The 24301-nt window shown below is 36.5% G+C and overlaps 1 long non-coding RNA gene across 1 annotated transcript; it reads left to right on the top strand.

Annotated features, from left to right (window-relative positions):
* The first annotated feature begins 87 nt into the window (after window positions 1-87).
* On the top strand, window positions 88-11300 carry LOC116419210. Its single transcript, XR_004229457.1, has 3 exons — window positions 88-654; window positions 772-828; window positions 10872-11300. It is a non-coding gene; the product is annotated as an uncharacterized LOC116419210 (long non-coding RNA).
* The last annotated feature ends 13001 nt before the right edge of the window (window positions 11301-24301 follow it).

Genomic DNA, 24301 nt, shown 5'->3' on the forward strand with positions numbered 1-24301 from the left:
CGGGGCGGAAGACTGAGAGCTTCCGAGGGGAAGAGAAACTGGGTGAGGGACGTAAGGGTCAACGTTGCGCTCCCGGCGGCAAATGGGGGCGGGGCTCGCAGCGCGCCCTCAGGAACGCTCTACCCTCTTTTCGGCGGCATTGAGGCAGCAGGAGAAGGAGGAGGGGAAGTGTGCCAGGTGGCGGGCAGAGAGATAAGACGGGCAGCTTCTCGAGAAAGTGTGCCACTCTCCTAGCAGAGTCGCGCGGTCGTCTCTCGTTTTGCCAAAAGTTTAAGGGACGACCAAGGCGCGGAACAAAAATAAAACGAGCCCATCCTCCAGCTGCCCTCCGAGCCGGGCATGTGCGAGCGATGGCGGGGGAGGAGCGAGAAGGGGGATTTCCTCTCAGCATCCGCTCCAACGTCTCCCCCTTGTCCCCTTTCCTGAGTCTTCAGGCCGGGCCAGAAGTAAATGCACAATAAGTCTCAAGAGCTGTACACGTAGCTCGCCCCGCCTCCAGAATTTGCCGTTCAATCTGGTGCGATCCCACTATCGTCTCAAATGCCTGCAGTTCTTAAATCCCAACGTGTCCGTTTCTTCCTTCCCATATTTCACGCGAAAGAAAGCAAAGTATATCGACTTTAGTTGAATAGTCACCCGAATAGCTGCTTTGAGGTAATAGTTGTTACCTCATAAAACAAAAGTGCCGCAGAAATATTAAAATATTGTTTCGTTTGTTCTTCATAACGATCTTGGGACGTAGATCTTAAATTGTTTATTCTGATTTTCCAGATGAGGAATCCAGGTGAACTAGGTCAAGTGCCTTGCCCATCCATGGTCACACAGCTAGTAAGTGTTGGACTTTGAGTTCACATCTTCTTTACCCACCGTTCTGCCCACTTACCTTCACCTTTGTTTTTAAAAAAAAACAAAAAAAAAAACTTTGTTAAAAAAAAAAAAACTTTGTTAAAAAAAAAAAACTTTGTTAAAAAAAAAAAAGTTGAGGTAAGGAAATGTATGCCCAGCCTTATTGGAATCTACAGTGTAATAGTTTATGATTTAGTCCTTATGTGCTATCTCCTCAGTTATCATGACCTCAGTCAGCAAGCATTTATTCAGTGCCTTACTATGTGCCAGGTGTTTCTGCCTCAAGGTGTTTATCAATGTGGGTGGAAGAAAATCGCTACAAGTGCTTTGAGGGAGGGGGGGGACACTATGAAATGGAATGGATTGTTTACTTACTCAGCAAGCACTTTGATAAGTGCTAGGAATACAAATAGGAAAAAAAAAAAAGTCTCCTCAAAAAATTCTGTCCAATTGGGAAGACAGCACATAAATTGTACAGAAAAGCCTAGAGGTTCTTGAGGTACAGTGGAGAGACAGATGGTAAGGGCCAGGGTCTTTAGCTTGTACTGTGGGTAAGGAGAGATCCTGGTGGGATCTGAGCAGAAAGGTGGAGCCCATGGGGGAAGGAGTCCTAATTGTGAAGTCAGGATCTCTTGGCTTTCTCTGGGTTAGAGGGAATCCAGCTCGGCAATTTGGGACAAGGGATGAGTTAGAGAGGATGGGAGGGGGGGTGTGAGTCTGTTCCTTGGATTTCTGATAGTCTCTGTACTGCTGGGGCCTAGAATGGGTAGATAGAAAACATAAAAATTAAAAATTTCTTCAATTGCTCGAAATTTTGTTTCAACATTGTGAATTTTATCAGTCAGTATTTTACAGTTAACTTGGGAAAAGGCTTCTTGTTTTCTCATCATTAAAACAAAAATTATAAAGATGAAAACCAAGAGTGAAATAACTCCATCCCACCCCCCATTTCCAGTCTCTTCAGTTCATTGGATGTCAATTTGTGTCCATTGGTGGTTGGGAAAGTAGTGGAAGGGGATCAAGAAAGGCAGAAACTGCTTAAACTGAGCTTAAAGAAAATTGGGTATTTTAAGAGAAAGAGTTTAGAAAGGATTATATGTGAAGCTTGGAGGAGTCAGGAGATGCAATGTAATATATGCACAATAGTAAGATGTCTGGTTTTGTAGAATAACTGTCCCTGGAGGAGAAGAATATTGAAAAATTGGTTGGTACCCAATTGTGAAAAATTTTACATGACTGAAAAGTTTATATTTGCTTCTTGAGTAGGGAATCCCTGGAGTTTATTGAGTTTGTCAGAACTGCAAAAGTCATTTTGATAGTTTTGTGGAAGATTAACTGGAAAGAAGAGAGATGATGAAGCCTCTGTTGTGAGAAGTGAGGTGAATTCTGATGCAGATCAACAACCTTTTACAAAGTGTAACTTTTAGCCTTGATGGGTCACTGAGAGGTTAAATCATATGTTCACACCACAATTTAATTAAATTAAAACAAGTATTGTTAAGCTCTGTCCTAGGTCCTTGGGATAGAAAAACCTGCCCTCTAGGTCTCTTAACTTTATTGAGGAGTTAACTTTATTATTAACTTTACTTGAACTTTATTCAAATATACCATATCCTACCCTAGAATTTAATTTATAATTTATTAAGAAAATGTAATCACAAAGTTAAGACCAACAAAGAGAATGGCCACACCCTGTGTACTTAGCTTGTCTCTGAGCAATTAGATCCTGCCTTTTCAGTGGACCCCCACAGTCTAGTTTGCCTAACATTATCTCTACATCCTCCCCACCATACAAGTGTGGGCTAAGTTGAGTCATTTGTGACTTGAGCAAATTCTGCCAATTTTGTGAACTGGCACATTGGGAGGAGAAATCAGAATTCAGGAATCCTAAATAGGCAGAGGGCAAGAATATACTCTCCTAGAGGGAGCTTTGAGTGTGACTTTTGTCAATCAATTAATAAACATTTATGCCAGGCAAAGGGCTAAATGCTGAGACATTTAGCAAAGAAAGCCCCTTCCCTTGAGGAATTCACAGTCTAATGGAGAAGAAACAAATGTACATAAACAAGACATGTATATATATATATATATATATATATATATATATATGCATATATATAAGAAAAATAATTAAAATTGGGAAGGCAGTAGAATTAAGAGGAGTTGAGAAGGGTTTCCTGTGGAAGGTGGCATTGAAGGAAGCCAGGAGGAAGAGATGAGAAGTAAGAGAACTTCAAGCATGAGAGGCAGAGAAAAAATGCCTGGAGTAGAAAGATGGACCATCTTGGTTCATGGAACAGCAAGGAGGCCTTTGTCTCTGGATTGAAAAATATGAAGTAGAGAGTAAAGTTGTAAGATTATTAATATGGGGGGCAGAGGCTAGCTTCTGTAGGGTTTTTTGATCTTGGAGCCATTGGAGTTTATGGAGTCGGGGAGTGACATAGTTGAACCTATGCTTTAGGAAAATCACTTTGGAAGCTGAATGGAAAATGGATTGGAATGAGAAGATGAGGCAGCCAGTTTCATCAGCAACGTTTTGCAGTAGTCCGAGCAAAAGTTGATGAGGGACTGCACTAGTGTGGTGGTACTGTGAAAGAAGAGAAGGAAGATAGTATTAGAGATATGTTAGAAAAGTGAAATCTATAAATCTTGAAAATGATTTGAATATGGTCAATAAGAGATAGTAAGGAGTTGAGGGCGACACCTTGGTTGTGAGCCTTGGGGACTCTAGTAATGCTCTTGACTATAATAAAGAAGCCTGGAGTGGTTGGGAAGATTTAGGTGGGAAAATTAATATCAATTTTGGACACATTTGAGTTTAAAATGTCTATTAGACATCCAGTTTGATATATTTTGAGAGGCAGTTAGAATTGTGAGATTGGAGGTCTGAGATTTTAGGACTGGATTGGGAGATATGAGACTAATTAGCATATCAACAGAATAATTAAATACTCAGGAGCTGATCATATCACCAAGTTAAGTAGTATAGAGGGAGAAGAGACAAAACAATGCCCAGTGGAACATTAGTACTGAAATGAGTAGATTGATTCTGTATGTTTTTTTTTTTTTTAAAGTGGTCCTATTTACAATCAATTGATTTTATCCTGTAACTACCTAAGTCGTTTTATCTCTGAACTTAGTACAGAAATTCAGCAGACTTGTTTTTAAGTTCTCAAACTGATCACTACTATATTCTTGACTGGAAGAAATCTTTTATTATTGAGTGATGTGGGTAGACACCAGGGAGTCAAGTCTAGAATCTTTACACCTTCAGGTTGATTTGTTAAGGTCTGATTTGTTAACCAAAGAAGACTGATCAACCAGCTCTAACTTTGCAGGTAGACTCAAAAAAACATTTTTATTTAGGAGAGGGAAGAAGGGAGTTGTTGCTAGCCCCTCCTTCCCATGCCTCATATTCCCCCTTATGCCTCAATTCTATAACCAATCATATTGATTTCACTATTCATGATGTTGAGTCTCTTAATTAATCATAACTTGTTTCTTGCCTAAAGAGTTTTGTTCTGTGTTCCCCAAACAGATCTTGTAGCTATTGGAGTTTATGGAGTAGGGTAATAACATGGTTGAACCTGTGCTTTAGGAAAATCACTTTGGCAGCTAAATGGAAAATGGATTGGAATGGGATCCACTGGCAGCCTGTTTCAGTAATCCAAGCAAAAGTTGGTGAGGTGTCCTTCATTTGAAAGTTTTACTTTTTTTTTGGAGGAAGCTGAGATTCTCTTTATTGGTAAATTTATGCTTTACTAATAAATTAATAATGTTTAGAATTTTGTGCCTCAATTTACCTCATTTTGACTCATAACTGTGAGTATAACCTGGATGAGGACTCAGAAGCAGTTAACTAGACTGAAGCAAACCAGGAGAGTCATATACTTAAAACCTAGAAAGAAGAGAGTACCAAGAATAGAAGAGTTATCAACAGTATCAAAGGCTGAAAAGGCCATGGATTTGGCAGTTTTGGTCATGGAATGATGAGGTCAGAATGGTGATTATACCATTAAGAAGAGAGTGAGAAGAAAGTCGAGGCACCTGGATTGAGATCGACCTTTTCATGATATTTAGTTACAAAGAGAAGAAAATATAAAGAATGATAGTTATTGGGGATGGAAGCACCTGCAATGGATGAAGTGAGGGTTTTGAGGATGAAGGAAACATGCGATTTATTTGTAGGCTGTGACAAGGAGAGATTGAAGATAAGTGAGAGGGGGAGCAGTCTACTGAAGAATACAATATAGAATAGGATGATAATGTAGATAAAGGGCTTTGCTTTAGCGTGGAGGGCCTTGGAAGGAAATAGTGACAGAAAGCATCTGAATAATGTGACATGAGACTAACTATTATTGAAGACAAAATTCTTGAAGCCTAATTGGATTCTGGGATTGTAATCCTCAAAAACTTGAAAGAGATTATTGTAGATAATAATTTTAGTGAGTGGAGTTTGCATTGCACTAATGGTTTTTGAATGCAAGAATTCAAGACATTGTGAAGTGAGGGGGCAGCTAAGATTCAAATTGCTTAATCGATGACTGCTAGGTGGCAAATGAATAAAACTGGATTGCAGTCAGGAAGATCTACGTTTGTTTATCTTGTCTATTGGCTGCTTCTCTATTGCCTAAGAATATAACCATGTCTCTTCCTCCTCAAAAATCCCTCACTTCATCCATTCATCCATCCATCCTTCCATCCCCACTAATTATCGGCCCATATCTCTCCTTCCTCTTTTGCTTAAAGTCTTTGAAAAGGCCATTTACAATAGATACCTCCCCTTCCTTTCTTCCTGATTTTTTTACTCTCTGATATAGCTTCTGACCTCATCATTCAACTGAAATTGTTCTCTCCAAAGTTACTAAAAATTTCTTAATTGCCAAATATAATGTCCTTGCCTTAATCCTTATCCTTGACCTGACTATTCTTTAGTTTCTTTCTTCCATCCAAGTCTGGTCTTCTTTAATCCTAACCTAACCTTGGACATTTGTCTCAGAGCTCAATGCTGGATCCTCTTTGTTTTCTCTCTATGTATTATTTATTATATTGTATATTACTATATTCATTAGCTTCCATTGATTTAGTTATCTCTATGCTGACAATTCTTGAATCTACTTGTAATAATAAATGTTAACTAATTGTAAACTAACTAAATATTAACTAACATTTGTTGCATTTAACTATGTGCCCAGCACTAAACTAAGCCCTTGTTACTACCTTTAACCTCTCTACTCATTCTAGTCTTCCATCTCCAATTGCCTGTGGAAGATCTTGAATGCATGTCTATTAGACATCTTAAATTAGACCTGTCCAAAATCTGCTCTTCTATTTCTAACTTTCCTATTATTGTTGAGGACACCACCATCATCCTGGACTCCTATACTTGCAGCCTCAAGAGCATCTTTTACTCCTCTCTTTTCTCTCATAGTCAGCCTGTTGCCAAGGCCTGTCATTGTTACCTTCATAATATCTCACAGATAGGCTTCTTTCTCTCTTCTGTCACTCCCACCACATTGGCACAAGCCTTCCTTGCCTCATGGCTAGACTGCTAGAAAAATCTGCTGGTTGGTTTCTCTGCTACATGTTTCTCCCCATTCTAGCCCATCCTCAACTTGGGTGTCAAAGTGCACTAGTCAGATTGACCATATTACCTTGCTCCAAGTCAATAAATTCTAGTGGCCCCCTATTACCTCCAGGATCAAATACAATATCCTCTGCCATTCAGATCTCTTAAGTACCTTGCCTCCCTGTTTATAGCCTCCCCATCCCCATCCCACCTTTCTAGTGTTCTTATTCCTCACACACTATTCTGGGTATTCAGTATCTGGGTATCCAGTAACACTGACCTTTTTATTCCATTTCCCCATGCCTAAAATGCTCTTCCTTCTTGTCTCTTCCTCTTTACTTCCCTGGCTTTCTTTAAGTCACAACTAAAATCCTATCTTCTACAGCAAGCCTTTTCCAATTCCTCCTAATTCTAATGCCTTCTGTCTGTTTATTTTATTTCTAGTTTATCTTGTTATTAGCTTATTTGTATATTTAATGGCATGTTATCTCCCCCATTAGAGAATGAGCCCCTTGAGTTCAGGAACAATCTTTTACCTTTATATCCCCATCAGGGACAGCTAGGGGGTGCTAGATAGACTACCAAACCTGGAGTCAGGAAGCTCTGAGTTCCAATTCAACCTTAAACACTTACTAGCTGTGTGACCCTGGGCAAGACTCTTCACTCTGTTTGCCTCAGATCCTGATCTGTACAATGATCTAAAGAAGGAAATGGCCAACCACTGCAGACTCTCTGCCAAGAAAATCCCAAGTGTGGATACAAAGGGTCAAACATAACTGAACAACGTATCTCTAGTACTTAGCCTAGTACCAGAACAGGTTCACAGCATAGGTTAATGAAGGCTTACTGTCTGATTGATAAATGTATATGGGGGGGATTTAGGGAGCAACCTTTTCTTGTGACTTTAAGAAACTGGAACAGGTGCAGCAGCCATGTCCCAATCAAATGGTCCAGGCAGAGGAGCTGTTATGGAGTTGGGGAGGCACCCCCCCCCCTCAGCCCCAGCCTGGCAGAGCTGTCCCATACTGGGATAAATGGGTGAGGACAAATTGTTTCAGTGGCTGTGAAGGCAGCTTGAAGTAGGTCCCATGGAGCAGTTAGAGTTGGATCAGATCCTGCAGACACCAGAGATGGCAAGGACTCTGAGGCAGAGTGAGGCTGACAACTTTGTGCAGCTCTGGGTCACTTATGCAGTGATAGATGAATCAAGACATACCCTGTGATGTCATCTGTCCCCTTTGGAAGGAAGGACAAATAGTTATAAATAATAGTTATAAAAATAGTGATAAAAACAATTAACTGGATTCAATTTTGGCCTCAGAAACTTTGTGACCTTGGCAAAATCACCTATACATTCCTGCCTTGATTTCCTCATCTCTAAAATGCAAATAATAACAGTATCTACCTAGTACTTCCCACCCAAGGTTGCCGTGAGAATGAACATAAATAAGGTTCACCTTACCTAAATTCATCACCCAGTCTGGATCCTGGTGGCTATTATCCTTTTGGACCTCTAGGACATTGTTGTTCCATTTTCATGAAATTCATGGAAAACCTAGCTCCCATTTTTCCTCTTCATCATACCTTTTGCCCTCAAACCAGGGGACTTAAGTATTCATGTTGATATTCCCTCAAAATATTTATCTGCTAGGCATTGATTCTTAAACTTTTGTTCTTACTATCTTTATACTATTAAGAAATATTGAGCATCTGTCCAATTTTGAATTTGTAGACCCTCTGAGTTTCAGAGACCCCCAAGATCCTTTGAGAACCATTATTCTAGGTCCTCAACTTTTTCAGTTCTCATGACCTACTCCCTCATTCTACATCTCCTATTTCTTTCACATTTTTTTAGGTTTATTTAATATTTTATTTTTCCCCAATTATGTGCAAAAATACTTTTTATTTCTTTCACATTTTTCACAATAAAGATTATCTTGCCACCATAGTTTTCATGATCAAGAACTCTGAAATTTCCACTTCTGATATTCTATCATGCTGTCTCTCCTTATGCTTTTTTTTGATGGCAAACTGAGACCATACTCTGGTTACCAAATAAACTGTGCAAAGTTTATTATTAATGACTGTATATTCATCAGAGGTCCTCATTTAAGAAAGGATTATATCAGACTGTAGAAAAAATATTCCTTATATACAATGTGATAAATGAATTAAACAATGATGTGGGTCATGTACATGTTACCAAAAGATAGGCTTAAAGAATAATCAGTCACGTTTCTTGGAACAAAAAAATTACATCTTCCCCATTTCTGTAATAGAGTTTCTATCAACAGAAACAAGAAATTTTCCACCCTCCTCCCTTTCTGGTTTATAGTTTTTATATATTTATCTCTAGCCCTCTTTTTTTGTTCTGTAATTGTCAATAATAATCTAGACAATGAAAATGTGGAGCATCTTGCAGTAGCTTTTCTTTAGCTCTTGATAGGACAAGAACTTTTGGACGACAAAATCTAAAATAGTATTTAATAAGGAAAAAGTCTAACAAAACAAAATTAGCCTTCCAGATGTATTTACAAACATTATCTAAAATGGCTATAATTTAGGATTAGATATTTCACCCCTGAGATTGCTCAGAATTAGACCTGGAAATGTTATCTTGAATTTTCTGGTTTTTAATCTCTCCTTGGCCATGCAGTGATATAAATTTACCAGGGTTGTATTTATGAAAATACACGTGTCATTTTGATTGTTAGGAAATAGTCTAGGGGTATGTGATTTTATTTTATTTTGAAAAAAAAATTTTTTGGTTATTCTGAATATTTCCATATACAAAGGACAGAGAGCATTGTATATGAAACCTAGAGTCCCATTATGTACAATTTGGTATTTGTTTTGTTAAACGTATATACTTAGGTAATTAATTTCTAAAATAAAATATATCCTGAATTTGACACCTTAGAAGTCTGGAAGGAATGGATGACCAAATTGTGGTATATGATTATGATGCAATACTATAAGAAATGATGAGCAGGATTCTCTAAGTAAAACCTGGAAGGACTTACATGAACACAAAGTAAAATGAGGAGAACCAGCAAGACATTGTTCATAGAAATAGCAATATTGTATGATGATCTGTGAATGACTTAGGTATTCTTAGCAATACAATGATCCAAGACAATTTTGAATGACTTACCATGAAAAAGCTCTCTGTCTCCAGAGAAAGAACTGATAAATGAAGGTTGAACGTAGATTGAAGCGTATTTATTAAAACTGTCTTTCTTTTTTTTTTTTTTTTAACCTCTGTTTTCTTTCACAACATGACTAATGTGGAAATAAGTTTTGCATGATTGCACATGTATAACCTATATCAAATTGCTTGTCCTCTCTGGGAGGAGGGAGTTATTGGAGGGAAAGACATAATTGGAACTCAAAATTTTAAAAAAGAGAATGTTAAAAAGTGTTTTTGCACATAATTGGGGAAAAATAAAATATTAAATAAACCTAAAAAAAGAAAGCAAAATAAGTAATCATTTTATATCTTATTTTCCTCTTTCTGCTTACTCCACTTTGATCAGTATATACAAATCTTTGCAGGTTCCTTTAAATGTATCATTTTAAAAAATGTTTCATAGACAAAGCAAACAAATCTACATGTAAGTCATGTGTGAAACTGAATATCTATTCTGCATATCATTGCCATCACTTCTTTTGTCTATGTTCTAGAATCTAGGTTGGTAATTTCGTTGATTCTAGTTCTTTAGTCTGTGGAAGCACATTAAACTGATTCCCTTTTCTCTACATCTCATCTACATCTTCTTTGGCTATTAAGGATCTTTCCCAAAGTAACAATCAATCAGATTAAGAGAAGGAAGAAGTCCTGCTTAATTCAGCTGATAGGAGTATCTCTTAAGTCTACCTTTCACCAGGTAGAAAGAAGAATCCTTAGCAGGGGTCCTCAAACTTGTTAAATAGGGGGCCAGTTCACTGTCCCTCAGACTGTTGGAGGGCCGGACTATAGTAAAAACAAAAACTTTGTTTTGTGGGCCTTTATACTTCATATCCCTGGATGAGGGGGATAATCGTCCTCAGCTGCTGCATCTGGCCCTTGGGCCGTAGTTTGAAGATCCCTGTTTAAAGGGAATGATTTTTTTATAAAAGGATTAAATCATTTTAAGAAAATGATTTTCCAGGTAATACTGACATCTAAATGACTATTATTCTGTGTGCTAGAGCAAAATGTTAATTGAACTTTCATCTGATCTCTCTATATCTTATTGAGGGATTTTTTCTTTGTGCGAGAATACCATAAATTGTAATGTCTAAGTAATTGTGTTAGAGATTTTTTATTGAATGAGAAAGTTTTACTTTTGGAGCTCTTGTGCAATATCTTGTGCAGATATTGGTTTAGATTTAATTAATAAATTGTCTCAAATAGACTTGTTCCTAATGCAGAGCATTACTTTTTTTTTTTTTTTTTTTTTAATTTCTTCAACAGCAAATAGTGCTTTTGGACTCTGATTCCCATGCCAGATGGAAGCCAGAATGGGACAGGACTGTTCCTATTCGAAAGCCTTTAAGGGCCAACTAAAGAAAGGTAAAGGACCCTTTGAATCCTTATAGAAAGGTTTTTCAGAGTAAAGCTGCTCAGTCTTGAAGATTCTTCATTTGCACTTATGAAATCTGACTGGAAAGGAAGGTCCAGATTCAGTCATAATTATTTGTGCACGTCTCTGGCCATGTATAAACTTGTAGTCACCTTTTTTTATTGTTTATAATAAGCCTTAAGCACTGCCAATAAAAGTCCTCTATTTTAATGACTATAAGTCACTTTCTAGTTGTGTAGGACTAACTCAATTTCAAATACACTAGGCTGTTTGTGACCCAAAAAGCAGAAGGGCTGAGAATTTTCTGAAGGGAAGGGAGAAGGAAAGCAGAGGTTAGTTCCCAAACCTGGGGCTGATGTCCCAGTTAGTAAATAGAAACCCCTACCATCCTGCCTTTTGGTGGCTTGTCCTACAAATATTTTATTCATGTTTTTTTCCTTTCAAAATAGGAAAAGATGGCCTATTTGGAAGGAAAAAAAAGCCCCCCCCCCAAAAAAATCATCCTTAAGGAAACAAGGAGTTGCCTTAAGAAAAAAAGGCAAGTAAAATATTTTTGAAAAATAAAAAAGTAAAAAAATTAATTTTGATAGAGTTTGAAATACCTGGTCACAGTGGGCTTCCCTGAATGAGTTACAGAATTTAATTGTCAATGAACCACAAAGGCAGCTAGGTTGCACAGTAGTTGGCATGGTGTTGAGAAGACCTAACTTCAAATGTGGCCTCATACACTCACTAGCTGTGTGACCTGGTACAAGTTTCTTAATTTCTTTTGCCTCAGTTTCCTCATCTGTAAAATGAGCTGGAGAAGGAAATGGCAAATCACAGAAGTATATTGATAAGAATATGCCAAGTGGGATCATGAAGAATATGACATGATTGAACAATAAAAAAACCAGAAGGAAGAAGGATGGGTAGTCCCTAAAAATAAAGACAATGCAGTTGTAGAGAAACTAAATTGGAAATTATTTAAGAGACAAAAAGAGAAACTTTTTAAAATTGAAAGTTTCCCCTTTGATCATGCAATGATTTTAAGATGAAAGTCATCCTAATTTGTTAGAGACTAGATTTTTTTTTATTAAAGCTTTTTATTTATAAAGCATATGCATGGGTAATTTTTTCAACATTGACCCTTGCAAAACCTTTTGTTCCAAATTTTCCCCTCTTTCCCCCCCCCCCCCCCCCCCGCCCCTTCCCCTAGCTGGCAGGTAGTTCAATACATGTTAAATATATTAAAATACATGTTAGATCCAATATATATATATATATATGTGTGTGTGTGTGTGTGTGTGTGTGTGTATACACATATTTAAACAGTTATCTTGTTTCACAAGAAAAATCAGAGAAGGAAGAAAAAGAAAAACTGAAGAAGAAAACATAATGCAAACAAATAAAAACAGAAAGAGTAAGAATGCTATGTTGTGTTCCACATTCAGTTCCCACAGTCCTCTTTCTGGGTGTAGATGGCTCTCTTTGTCACTGAACAAGTGGAATTGGTTTGAATCATCTCATTGTTGAAGAGAGCCACGTTCATCAGAATTGACCAGCATATAGTCTTGTTATTGCCATGTATAATGATCTCTTGGTTCTGCTCATTTCACTTAGCATCAGTTCATGTAGTTTAGAGACTAGATTTTAACAATCTCATTTGAAATAAGATTTGAAAACAGAGAAGGTTAAGAAAGGTTAAGAAAATGGCAAAGAAAAAAAAATACTGAATCCACACAAAGAGAAAGACAGTCTTGCAATTAGAAAAAAAGTCAATCTGGGTTAATCCAAATCAGTAACTGGAAAAAAAAATTTAAGACAAATTATGAGGCTTTGTATTGACAGTGTAGACTTGGATCTTAATTAAAAGGTTATAAGAAATGTATGAAGATATGACACTAGAACATGTAAAAGTGAAACTATACAAACAACACAATAGGTAGCATAGAAAAACCAAAGGTTGCAGAAATTGGTAATACACATTTAAGGAAAAAAGTTAGATTTCATTGATAAAAGAGAAGAATAACAGGATAAATAAAGATTACCATACCTATGAAGCAATGAATTCCATTTTATTTATTTATTTTTTGAATTAAAGCTTTTTCTTTCAAAACATATGCATAGATAATTTTCAACATTCATCCTTGCAAAACCTTGTGTTCCAAATTTTTATCCTTCCTCCCCCTAACCTCCTCCCCTAGATGGCAAGTAATCCAATATATATTAAACATGTGCAATCTTCTAGACATATTTCCATAATTGCCATGCTGCACAAAAAAAATCAGATTGAAAAGGAAAAAAAAATGAGAAGGAAAACAAAATGCAAGCAAACAACAAAAAGAGTGAAAATACTATGTTGTGATCCATACTCAGTTCCCACAGTCCTCTCTCTGGATCTAGATGACTTTTTTGATCATAAGACATTGGAACTAGCCTGAATCATGTCATTGTTGAAGAGAGCCATGTCCATCAGAATTGATCATTGTATAATCTTGTTGCTGTGTATAATGATCTCCTAGTTCTACTCATTTTATTTAGCATCAGTGTCTCTCTGAAATCATCCTGCTGATAGTTTCTTATAGAACAGTAATATTCCACAACATTCATATACCATAACTTCTTTAGTCATTCTCCAACTAATGGGCGTCCAACTCAGTTTTCAATTTCTTGCTACTACAAAAAGGGCTGCCACAAACATTTTTGAACATGTGGATATCTTTTCCTCCTTTAATATCTCTTTGGGATATAAGCCCAGTAGTAACACTTCTGGATCAAAATGTATGCACAGTTTGATAACTTTTTGAGTATAATTCCAAATTGCTCTCCAGAATGGTTGGATCCATTCACAACTCCACCAACAATGCATCAGTATCCTAGTTTTCCCACATCTCCTCCAACATTTGTCATTATCTTTTCCTGTCATCTTAGCCAATCTGATAGATATGTAGTGGTAAAATGAGAACATTTTTAATGTGTTTACATAGTGTGTGAACTAAGCATAGTGCTCCTTCCCTAACTCTAACTCTAATTCTTTACCAAGGAAGCAAGCTTTTCTAAAATGGAGTTCATAAAAGGTGCTCTAAATCACTATTGATCAGAGAAATGCAAATTTTAAAAAATTTAATAGCCTTTTATTTACAGGTTATATGCATGGGTAACTTTACAGCATTAACAATTGCCAAACCTCTTGTTCCAATTTTTCACCTCTTATCCCCTACCCCCTCCCCTAGATGGCAGAATGACCAGTAGATGTTAAATATATGTAAATATAAATTAGATATACAATAAGTATACATGACCAAACTGTTATTTTGCTGTACAAAAAGAATCAGACTCTGAAATATTGTACAATTAGCTTGTGAAGGAAATCAAAAATGCAGGTGGGCATAAGTATAGGGATTGGGAATTCAATGTAATGGTTTTTAGTCATCTCCCAGAGTTCTTTCTCTGGGCATAGCTGGTTCAGTTCATTACTGCTCCATTGGAAATGATTTGGTTGATCTCCTTGCTGAGGATCGGTCCATCAGAATTCATCATTTAAATTTAAGTTATTATTTTTACACCACATCAGTTTATGGTCTCTGTAGGCTTTCGAAACATCCGTTGGTCTTTTCCAGAACAGAATATTCCATAATATTCAATAAATTATTTTAGCCATTTCCAAACTGATGGACATCCATTCAGTTTCCAGTTTACCATAAAAGGGCTCCAAAATTCGTCCATACAGGTCCCTTTCCCTTCTTTATAATCTCTTTGGGATATAAGTCAAAGTAACACTGCGGACGGGATACAGTTTGATAATTTTGAGATAGTTCAAACTACTTCCAAAATGGTTGATTCCTTCACACCCACCAACAATGACAATGTCCCAGTTTTCCACATCCCCTCCAAAATCATCATTATTTTTCCTTCATTCCACGACAGGGGTGGATCCGATTGTCTTAATACAACTCTGAGATACCACCACCCACCTTTCAGATTAGCTAAAATAGTAGGAAAAGATAATGATGAATGTTAAAGGGGACGTGGGGAAACTGGTGGACACTAATTAATACATTGTTGGTGGAATTGTGAACTGATTCAACCATTCTGGAGAGCAAGGTGGAACTATGCCCAAAGGGCTTTCAAACTGTGCATACCCTTTGATCCAGAGGTGTTACTACTGGGCTTAAATCCCAAAGAGAAATTAAGGAAGGGAAAGGGACCTGTATGTACAAGAATGTTTGTGGCAGCCCTTTTCATAGTGGCTAGAACCTGGAAATTGAATGGATGCCCATCAATTGGAGAATGGCTGAGTAAATTATGGTTTATGAATGTTATTGAATATTATTGATCTGTAAGAAATGATTGGCAGGATGAATACAGAGAGGCTTGGAGAGTCTTACATGAACTGATGCTAAGGGAAATGAGCAGAACCAGGAGATCATTATACACTTCAACAATACTATATGAGGATCAATTCTGATGGAAGTGGCTATCTTCAGCAATAAGAGGATCCAATTCAATTCCAATTGATCAGTGATGAATAGAACCAGCTATACTCAGTGAAAGAACACTGGGAAATGAGTGTAGACAACAACATAGCATTTATACTCTTTCTGTTGTTTGCTTGCATTTTTGTTTTTTTTTTTCCCCAGATTATTTTTACCTTTCTAAATCTGATTTTTCTTGTGCAGCGAGAGAACTGTATAAATATGTACACATATATTATATTTAAGATATACTTTAACATGTTTAACATGTATGAGACTGCCTGTCATCTAGGAAGGGGGTGGAGGGAAGGAAGGGAAAATTTGGAACAGAAGTGTCAATTTTTTTTTTTGACTTTTAAAAATATCAAAAAAATTTTTTAAATTTAATAGCCTTTTATTTACAGGTTATATGTATGGGTAACTTTACAGCATTAACAATTGCTAAACCTCTTGTTCCAATTTTTCACCTCTTACCCTCCACCCCCTCCCCCAGATGGCAGGATGACCAGTAGATGTTAAATATATGTAAATATAAATTAGAACACAAATATACATGAAAACTTTATTTTTTGTAAAAAATCAGATTGAAATATTGTACAATTTTGTGAAAAATCAAAAATGCAGGGGGATATGGAGTTGGGAACAATGTAATGGTTTTAGTCATTTCCCCAGAGTTCTTTCTTGGGCGTAGTTGGTTCAGTTCATTTTGCTCCATTGGAAATGATTTGGTTATTATTGCTGAGGGATGGCCAGGTCCATCAGAACTGGTCATCAATTATTTTTTGAAGAATAATGATTCCCTGGTCCGCTATTTACTCAGTCATTCGTAATCTCCAGGCCTTTCTGAAATCATCTTGTTGGGTTTTAAGAACAATAATATTCCAAATACTTTACAATTTATTCACTATTTCAATGACGAGCATCCACTCAGTTTCCAGTTTGTAGCCACTACAAAGAGGGCTGCCACAAACATTCGTGCACATACAGGTCCATTTCCCTTCTTTATGATCTCTTTGGGATATAAGCCCAGTAGTAACACTGCTGGATCAAAGGGTATGCACAGTTTGATAAGTTTTTGAGCATAGTTCCAAACAGTCTCCAGAATGGTTGGATTTGCAAGGGTCGGTGTTGAAAAATTACCCATGCATATGTTCGGTCAATAAAAAGCTATAATAACAAAAATGTTCTCATTTGATCCTCATAACAATTGATCTTCAGTGGGAAGGTAGGGACTATTATTATGCACATTTTACAATTGAAGAAACTGAGCAAGAAAGAAGTTAAGTGATTTGCCCATCTAGTTAAAGTCTGAGGTTAGACTCAGATCTATGTGATGTAGGTTCAGTATTCTATCAACTATGTCTCCTAGCTGCTTACCATAGATATTTGTGGCTTTGGGGATTTTTTCATGTGATTATAGATAATTTCTTCATCTGGAAACTGCCTGTTCACATCCTTTGACCATTTATCGATTGGGGAATGACTTGTATTCTTATAAATTTGATTTAGTTCTACATATATTTTAGCTTTATAAGAAACACTAGGTATAAACATTATTTTCTAGCTTTCTGCTTCTCTTCTAATATTGACTACATTGGTTTTGTTTGTGCAAAATAATATAATCAAAATGATATATTTTGTATTTCATAATGTTCTCTGTCTCTTGTTTGGTTCTAAATTCTTCCCTTCTCCAAAGATCTGAGAGATGAACTATCTCCTCATTTGCTTATAATATCACCCTTTATGTCTAAATCATGAAACTATTTTGACCTCTTATCTTGTGAGATGTTTCTCTATGTCTAGTTTCTGCCATACTATCTTCCAGTTTTCCCAGAAGTTTTTGTCACATAGAGAGTTCTTATCCCAGAAGCTAGAATCTTTGGGCTTATCAAACAGTAGATTACTATAGGCATTGGCTACTTTGTCTTGTTTACTATGCCTATTCCATTGCTTCACCACTCTGTTTCTTAGTACCAAAAGATTTTGATGATTGCCTCTTTATAATACATTTTTAGGTTTGGTATGGCTAGGCTATCTTCCTTTGCATTTTTTTTTTCCATTAGTTCCCTTGATATTCTTTACCAATTTTGTTTATGTACTTGAATTTGTTATTATATTTTTCTAGCCCTATAAAATAATTTTTGGCTATATGACACTGAATAAGTAAATTAGTTTAGGTAGAATTATCATTTTTATTATATTAGCTTGGCCTATCCATGATCAATTGACATTTTTCCATTTGTTTAGATCTGACTTTATTTGTGAAAAGTGTTTTGTAATTGTGTTTACACAGTCCCTGTGTTTGTATTGGCAGACAGACTTCCAAATATTTTACATTGTTTACATTTAAAACAGAATTTCTCTTTCTTTCTCTTGCTGCTGAAATAGTATGATTTTAAGGAGTTATAGCTAACATAGAGACATTTATCTAGAAGACATAGTGCTCTTCTTTGAGTTAATGATTGTTTTAAGTATTTAAAGTTTGTCAAAGAATTACCTGGGATTTGATAATAGTACAATAGACATTGGAAAGTAGTTAGAAAAATGTAAAATTTGCAAGATTTGGGAATTTTCAGAATATAATTGAAGGTGAGATAAGTGTATTTACATGATCAATTTAGAGATCTAAAGAATACTTCTGTAACCATAAGCTGGAAAATTTTGAAAGCAACATGCTGAATTTATTACATACTTTAAAAGAAGAGCAAGCTAGATAATAGAGATAATAGTAATGATAGAGATCAACAGTTTTCTGTTTTATGTAGAGAAGTATACTAATTTTATTTGTATTGGTAAAGTTCAGAATAAGAATAAAAATACATTTCAAAAAAGGATACTTCTGTAACTTATTCAGATGACTTTTAAACTATTTATTAAATTTCTGTCAAATGACTTTTATAACGGAGCCTAGAATAGTCCCAGATAATTGGCAGTAGGCTGTCCTCCCTGAGTAAATGCAAACCTTTCCCCAGAAGACTGATTTGGAACAGTAAGAGGAGGAAATAAGTATATATATAGCATGTACTCCATCTTAGGCACTGAGCTAAATGCTTTCATAAATATTTCATTTGATCCTCATGCAGACCTTACTTACTTGCTATGTGACTCCAGGCAAGTCACTTTACCTCTGTTTGCCTCGTTTTCCTCAGCTGTAAAATGGGGATAATAATGGAGCCTATCTCCCAAAATTGTTCTAAGAATCAAAAGAGAAAGTGTTTATTAAAGTGCTTAGCATAGTGCCTAGCATATCATAGGAGCTGCATAAATGGTTATTTTCTTTTCTATCCTCCTACTCTCCATATTTTTATGGTTGAAAAAACTGGGTCAAATAAGTTGTGACTTGTTCAAGATCACACAGCTAGTAAGTGCCTGAAGTTGGATTTAAATTCAAGTCTTCCTGACTCTAGCTAGTGTATTTTCAGCTGCCTCTGAAGAAGTGATAAAGAATTCACTCCTCAAAAACAAACTTTGCATTTTGGTTTTTGTTGACTATGTGAAAACTACATAGAGGGATTTTTCAGAAGTATGGTCCAAGGCTATCCTCCAGAAATGATGTTGATATTCAGAAACAGATGACTTAAACAGAAATCCATAACCAAAGCCATATAGCCTTTTCTTATCCTCCTCCTTCTCAGGCACAAATTTTACTCTATTTTCCCTCTTTCTCAAGTTTTTTTTTTTAAATTTGTTTTATTAAAAAAACAGAATTTAAAAAAAAGAAAAGGAATACAAAACAAAACAGAACAGAATATTGTCAGGTGCCCATCAGAAAATCAGGGAGGATTCAAAATATATAACAATAAAATACCAGTTCAAAAAAGGACATCATGAATGTCCATCTTTTCTTTACTTTCCTGTAGGTTGTTCTTTTGTTCTCTGCTGTGCATTTTATTCTTTTTTCCCCCCTTTCATCCTCCTAATCTCCCCCAAGTAGGCTGTAGTTAGGCACAGATATATTTATATATACATATACATCCCCTACACACACACACACACACACACACACATCCCCACATCCATATACATATAACTACATAAACACATACATAGGGCAACATGTAAACATTCCACATATACTCAGGCACACACACACACACACACACACACACACACATTTACCCATATGTAGACATGTATCTAAAACAATATTAGTATGGCTGACATATAATGTAGATTTCTCTCTTGATTAAATCTTTAAATTTGACTTTGTCTAAGATCAATGATTACTAGTTGTATTTTTTTTCTAAGAAATTCTACTTTTGATCCTTATTGTAGTATTTATGTATTACTCTTCTTTCCTATCCCTATTAATTCTTTTGCTTTAATTCTACTCCTTAACTTGCCTTGCTATTACTTAACCTCCCTCCACCTATGGAGGGAGCCCTTCTCTTCTTTCTCCGCCCTTTGTTTTTCCCTCTCCCCCCACCTCCATCTCTCTCCCCTTACTTCTTTATAGATTTTGGAGTGTGCTATACACTTCATGGTATGGTAGTCTATTAACCCATTCCTTATGTGAGTAGGTTTTCAGAACTATGAGCCCTCCTCCCCCTCTAATGCCTCTGTGTCTATTTTTTCTCTGCACCTCATTGATATTTTTACCTTTTCCTAGGAGGTTTTGCTTTTTAGATATCAACTTCTGATAGACAATCTAGAAGACCTTACTCTTTTACAAGATAGGCCAGTTTTTGCCTTTCATAATTTTTCTGTTACTCTTATGCTTAGATAAAGTATACGATCAAAGGAGGGTGATTAAGATTTGCTATAGCCTAAAAATTGGTCGATAAATTCCAACATTTTCTTTAAGAAATCAACAGTAGCTGCTTCATCTGTCAGTCACATAATGCTGGGAAACAAAACCAGGTAAAAAGACAGTAGCATACATGGTGGTTCTTTTTTTTTTTTTCTGTTCCAAATTACTAAATACTATGATTATGAATATACTATCCAATTGTTATAACATAGATGGCACAGAGGAGAGAGAACTGAGCCTGGAGTTAGGGAAATCCTATTTCAAGTCTGACCCAAGATATTTACTAAATGGGTGACCTTAGTTTCCTTACCTGAAAAATGGGATCATAATAGCACTTATCTCCCAGAGTTGTTATGAGGATCAAATAAGGCAATTGTAAAAAAAATGCTTAGCAGAGTACCTGGCACATAGTAGGTGCTATATAAATGCTGACTATTATTATTGTTATATTTGCTTTTAAGAGGAGTTGAAGCTTGCCTTACTGCTAAAATAGACTGTACAGGAGTTGCAAAGAAAATTGTTGAAGATCTTTTAAAATATATATTCATGATTTATGGCATTCATTTAAAAATTTTTTTGAGTTCTGAATTCTCTCCCTCCCTCCTATTTCTCCTCTATTCCTTGAGAAGGCAAGGAATTATACATATGAAATCATAGAAAATATATTTCCATATTAACCATGTTGCAAATAAAAAAGTATAATATCTGAACTAGCTCTCTGGAGGGCCTCAGGATCAGTCAGAGTCAGGATCAGTCAAAGTCCTTGATCTTTAGGAAGAGAAGAGGCAGACAAACTGCCACGTGGTTCTTCAAAAATAGATCCTGTACTATGGAGTCTGGAGTTGAAGTCTTTCCTCCTGAGTGTGCTGTGGCAGAGAGACTGACCCTCTCCCTTAGCCCTCCAATCCATGCCTCCAATAATCTTACCACAACACATTCAACAACCATGTGAGGAGAGCCATCACCATATCATCTAAGTATATGTATATAGAACCATTATCTCTCATTGAGTAAGTAATCAGCCTTAAGTGGTCTGCTGTCTTAAATTCAAGTACAGCTTTTCAGCGTTCCAGCCCTCTACATCTCCCGCTTTGTGTTTGAATTTCCTGACTTCTCAGGGAAATGAAACCCCAAAAAGGAAGTGATCACACCCTCCCTGACTTCTCAGGAAGAGAGATGAAAAAACACCTAAGGGAAGTGGGGAGTCAAACCAAATATTTTTACCGGGTTTTTGGGCTGAAGGATCTTACTAGAAGCAAGTATACTTAAATCCATCAGCATGGGAGGTATTACACAATCACATAGCAATAAAGCACAAGCTGGTAGTGATGACTCTCCCCACAGCCGGTACAGGCAAAATGCGGTGTAGCAAACATGAATTGTACATGCAAGTAGTGATATAACAAACAATATGAATCAACATGGTATTGTAAAAGATTTCCAGAAGTCCTAGAAGGAGGGTATGTAAATAACAATCACACATATACCTCCTTCAGCAGTCAAGAGATAATTTAAAACCAATCTTTTACTTCACATGTCAGAGAATCCAATGATTCCTGCAGATTTTGAAGTCCTGCAACAGTCTTATCATGTCTCAGGGAATCTAATGATTCCTGAGAGTTTTGAAGTCCTGCATCAGTCTCATTAACAATTTGTGATGTTCTTAAGTCAATTGCCTTAACTGCCATGTTCTTTCATTGGTGGGCACGATCAGCAATGGAACCACCTGATGTTTCTTGGGTTTTCTCCTTTGTTTCAAGGGTCTTCTCCATCTCTCTCTGATGGACAAAGCGAATATGGCTCGTTGGCACCCATCTGTAGAGATTCAATCAAACCCTCTTCCCAATATTTTTACAGTCAAAGGTTCTGATAAAGGCCTCATTTCCAAAATATATAGAGAATTAACTCTAATTTATAAAAAATCAAGCCATTCTCCAATTGAAAAATGGTCAAAGGATATGAACAGACAATTCTCAGATGAAGAAATTGAAACTATTTCTAGTCATATGAAAAGATGCTCCAAGTCATTATTAATCAGAGAAATGCAAATTAAGACAACTCTAAGATACCACTACACACCTGTCAGATTGGCTAAAATGACAGGAAAAAATAATGATGATTGTTGGAGGGGATGTGGGAAAACTGGGACATTGATTCATTGTTGGTGGAGTTGTGAACAGATCCAACCATTTTGGAGTAGTTTGGAACTATGCTCAAAAAGTTATCAAACTATGCATACCCTTTGATCCAGCAGTGTTACTACTGGGATTATATCCCAAAGAGATTATAAAGAAGGGAAAGGGACCTGTATGTGCACGAATGTTTGTGGCAGCCCTTTTTGTAGTGGCTAGAAACTGGAAACTGAATGGATGTCCATCAGTTGGAGAATGGCTGAATAAATTGTGGTATATGAAAATTATGGAATATTACTGTTCTGTAAGAAATGACCAACAGGATGATTTCAGAAAGGTCTGGAGAGACTTACATGAACTGATGCTGAGTGAAATGAGCAGGACCAGGAGATCATTATATACTTCAACAACAATACTAGATGATGACCAGTTCTGATGGATCAGGCCATCCTCAGCAACAAGATCAACCAAATCATTTCTAATGGAGCAGTAATGAACTGAACCAGCTATACCCAGAAAAAGAACTCTGGGGGATGACTAAAAACCATTACATTGAATTCCCAATCCCTATATTTATGCACACCTGCATTTTTGATTTCCTTCACAAGCTAATTGTACAATAATTCAGAGTCTGATTCTTTTTGTACAGCAAAATAATGTTTTGGTCATGTATAATTATTATGTATCTAAGTTATATTTTAATATATTTAACATCTACTGGTCATCCTGCCATTTAGGGGAGGGGGGGGGGGTAAGAGGTGAAAAAATTGGAACAAGAGGTTTGGCAATTGTTAATGCTGTAAAGTTACCCATGTATATATCCTGTAAATAAAAGGCTATTAAATTAAAAAAAAAAAAAAACCCTCTTCCCCAAGCAGGTAACCTATCTGTTCTCTTCCATTCACCACTTTCTGGATCTCTCTACATCACCTGGGGATTATCTAAAGATAGTGGAGCTGCTCGCACTGGACACTGCCCTTCCGGTGGGTTTTAAAACCTGTCTGCTGGAACCAGTGTATCTTTATCAAAAATCAATAAGTTAATTGTATAAAGAGCTAAATTTAGAAGTTCTCCAGGGTTATCAGTGGCTCCCCCACTTTCTTTTGTTTTTGGAGGAATGTGTTAATGTCTCTTTTTCCTCTCTACTATTGCCTATCCTTGAGGATTAAAAGATATGCCGGTGGTGTGTAAAATCTGATACTGTGCACAAAAGGGTGCAAAATGTTTATAAGTATATGTAGGTCCATTATCTATTTTTATTGCTTGTGGCACACCCATAACTGCAAAAGCTTATATAAGGAATTCAATATCACCTGGCTGTCTCTTTTGCTGCTGGTATTACAAAAGTAAATCCTGAAAAGGTACCTACTACAACATGGATAAAAGACAGACGACCAAAAGATTTATAATGGGTCACATCCATTTGCCAAATTTCATTGGGTCTCAAACCATGAGTTTTTTCCCTGGAGAAAGCATAGGCGCGTGGAAAGGAAGGCAACCTATACAGGCTTTTACTATGCTCCTAGCTTCCTCTTTTGTTATCCCAAATTTTAAACGTAAAGCTTGAGCAGCCTGATCATATTTAGAATGAGATTCTTGGGCTGCCAGAAATAAAGGAGTGTTGGCTAACATAGTTAGAAGGTTATCTGCCTTTGAATTTCCATCAAAAATAGGACCCAGAAGTTCACTATGTGAGTGGATATGCAAGATATAAATCTTACCTGGATGCTTTCTCACTTGCTCTTGAAGTTCCTTAAAGAGCTGATATATATTAGAAGCTACAAATTTTATTTGGGCTGTAGCAATTCTTTGTACCACACCTATGGAACAGGCCAAATCAGATATTATATTTACAGCTCCCGGAATAACAAGTAAGAGCTAGAATGATCACATACAATTCATTCTGCTAAGTGGATTGAAAAGGAGTTCTGACTACTCTCTTTATAGTTAAGTCATGAGAGTATACAGCACAAATGTTATGT

Source organism: Sarcophilus harrisii, chromosome 5 (genome assembly GCF_902635505.1).
Source record: "Sarcophilus harrisii chromosome 5, mSarHar1.11, whole genome shotgun sequence".
NCBI lineage: Eukaryota > Metazoa > Chordata > Mammalia > Dasyuromorphia > Dasyuridae > Sarcophilus > Sarcophilus harrisii.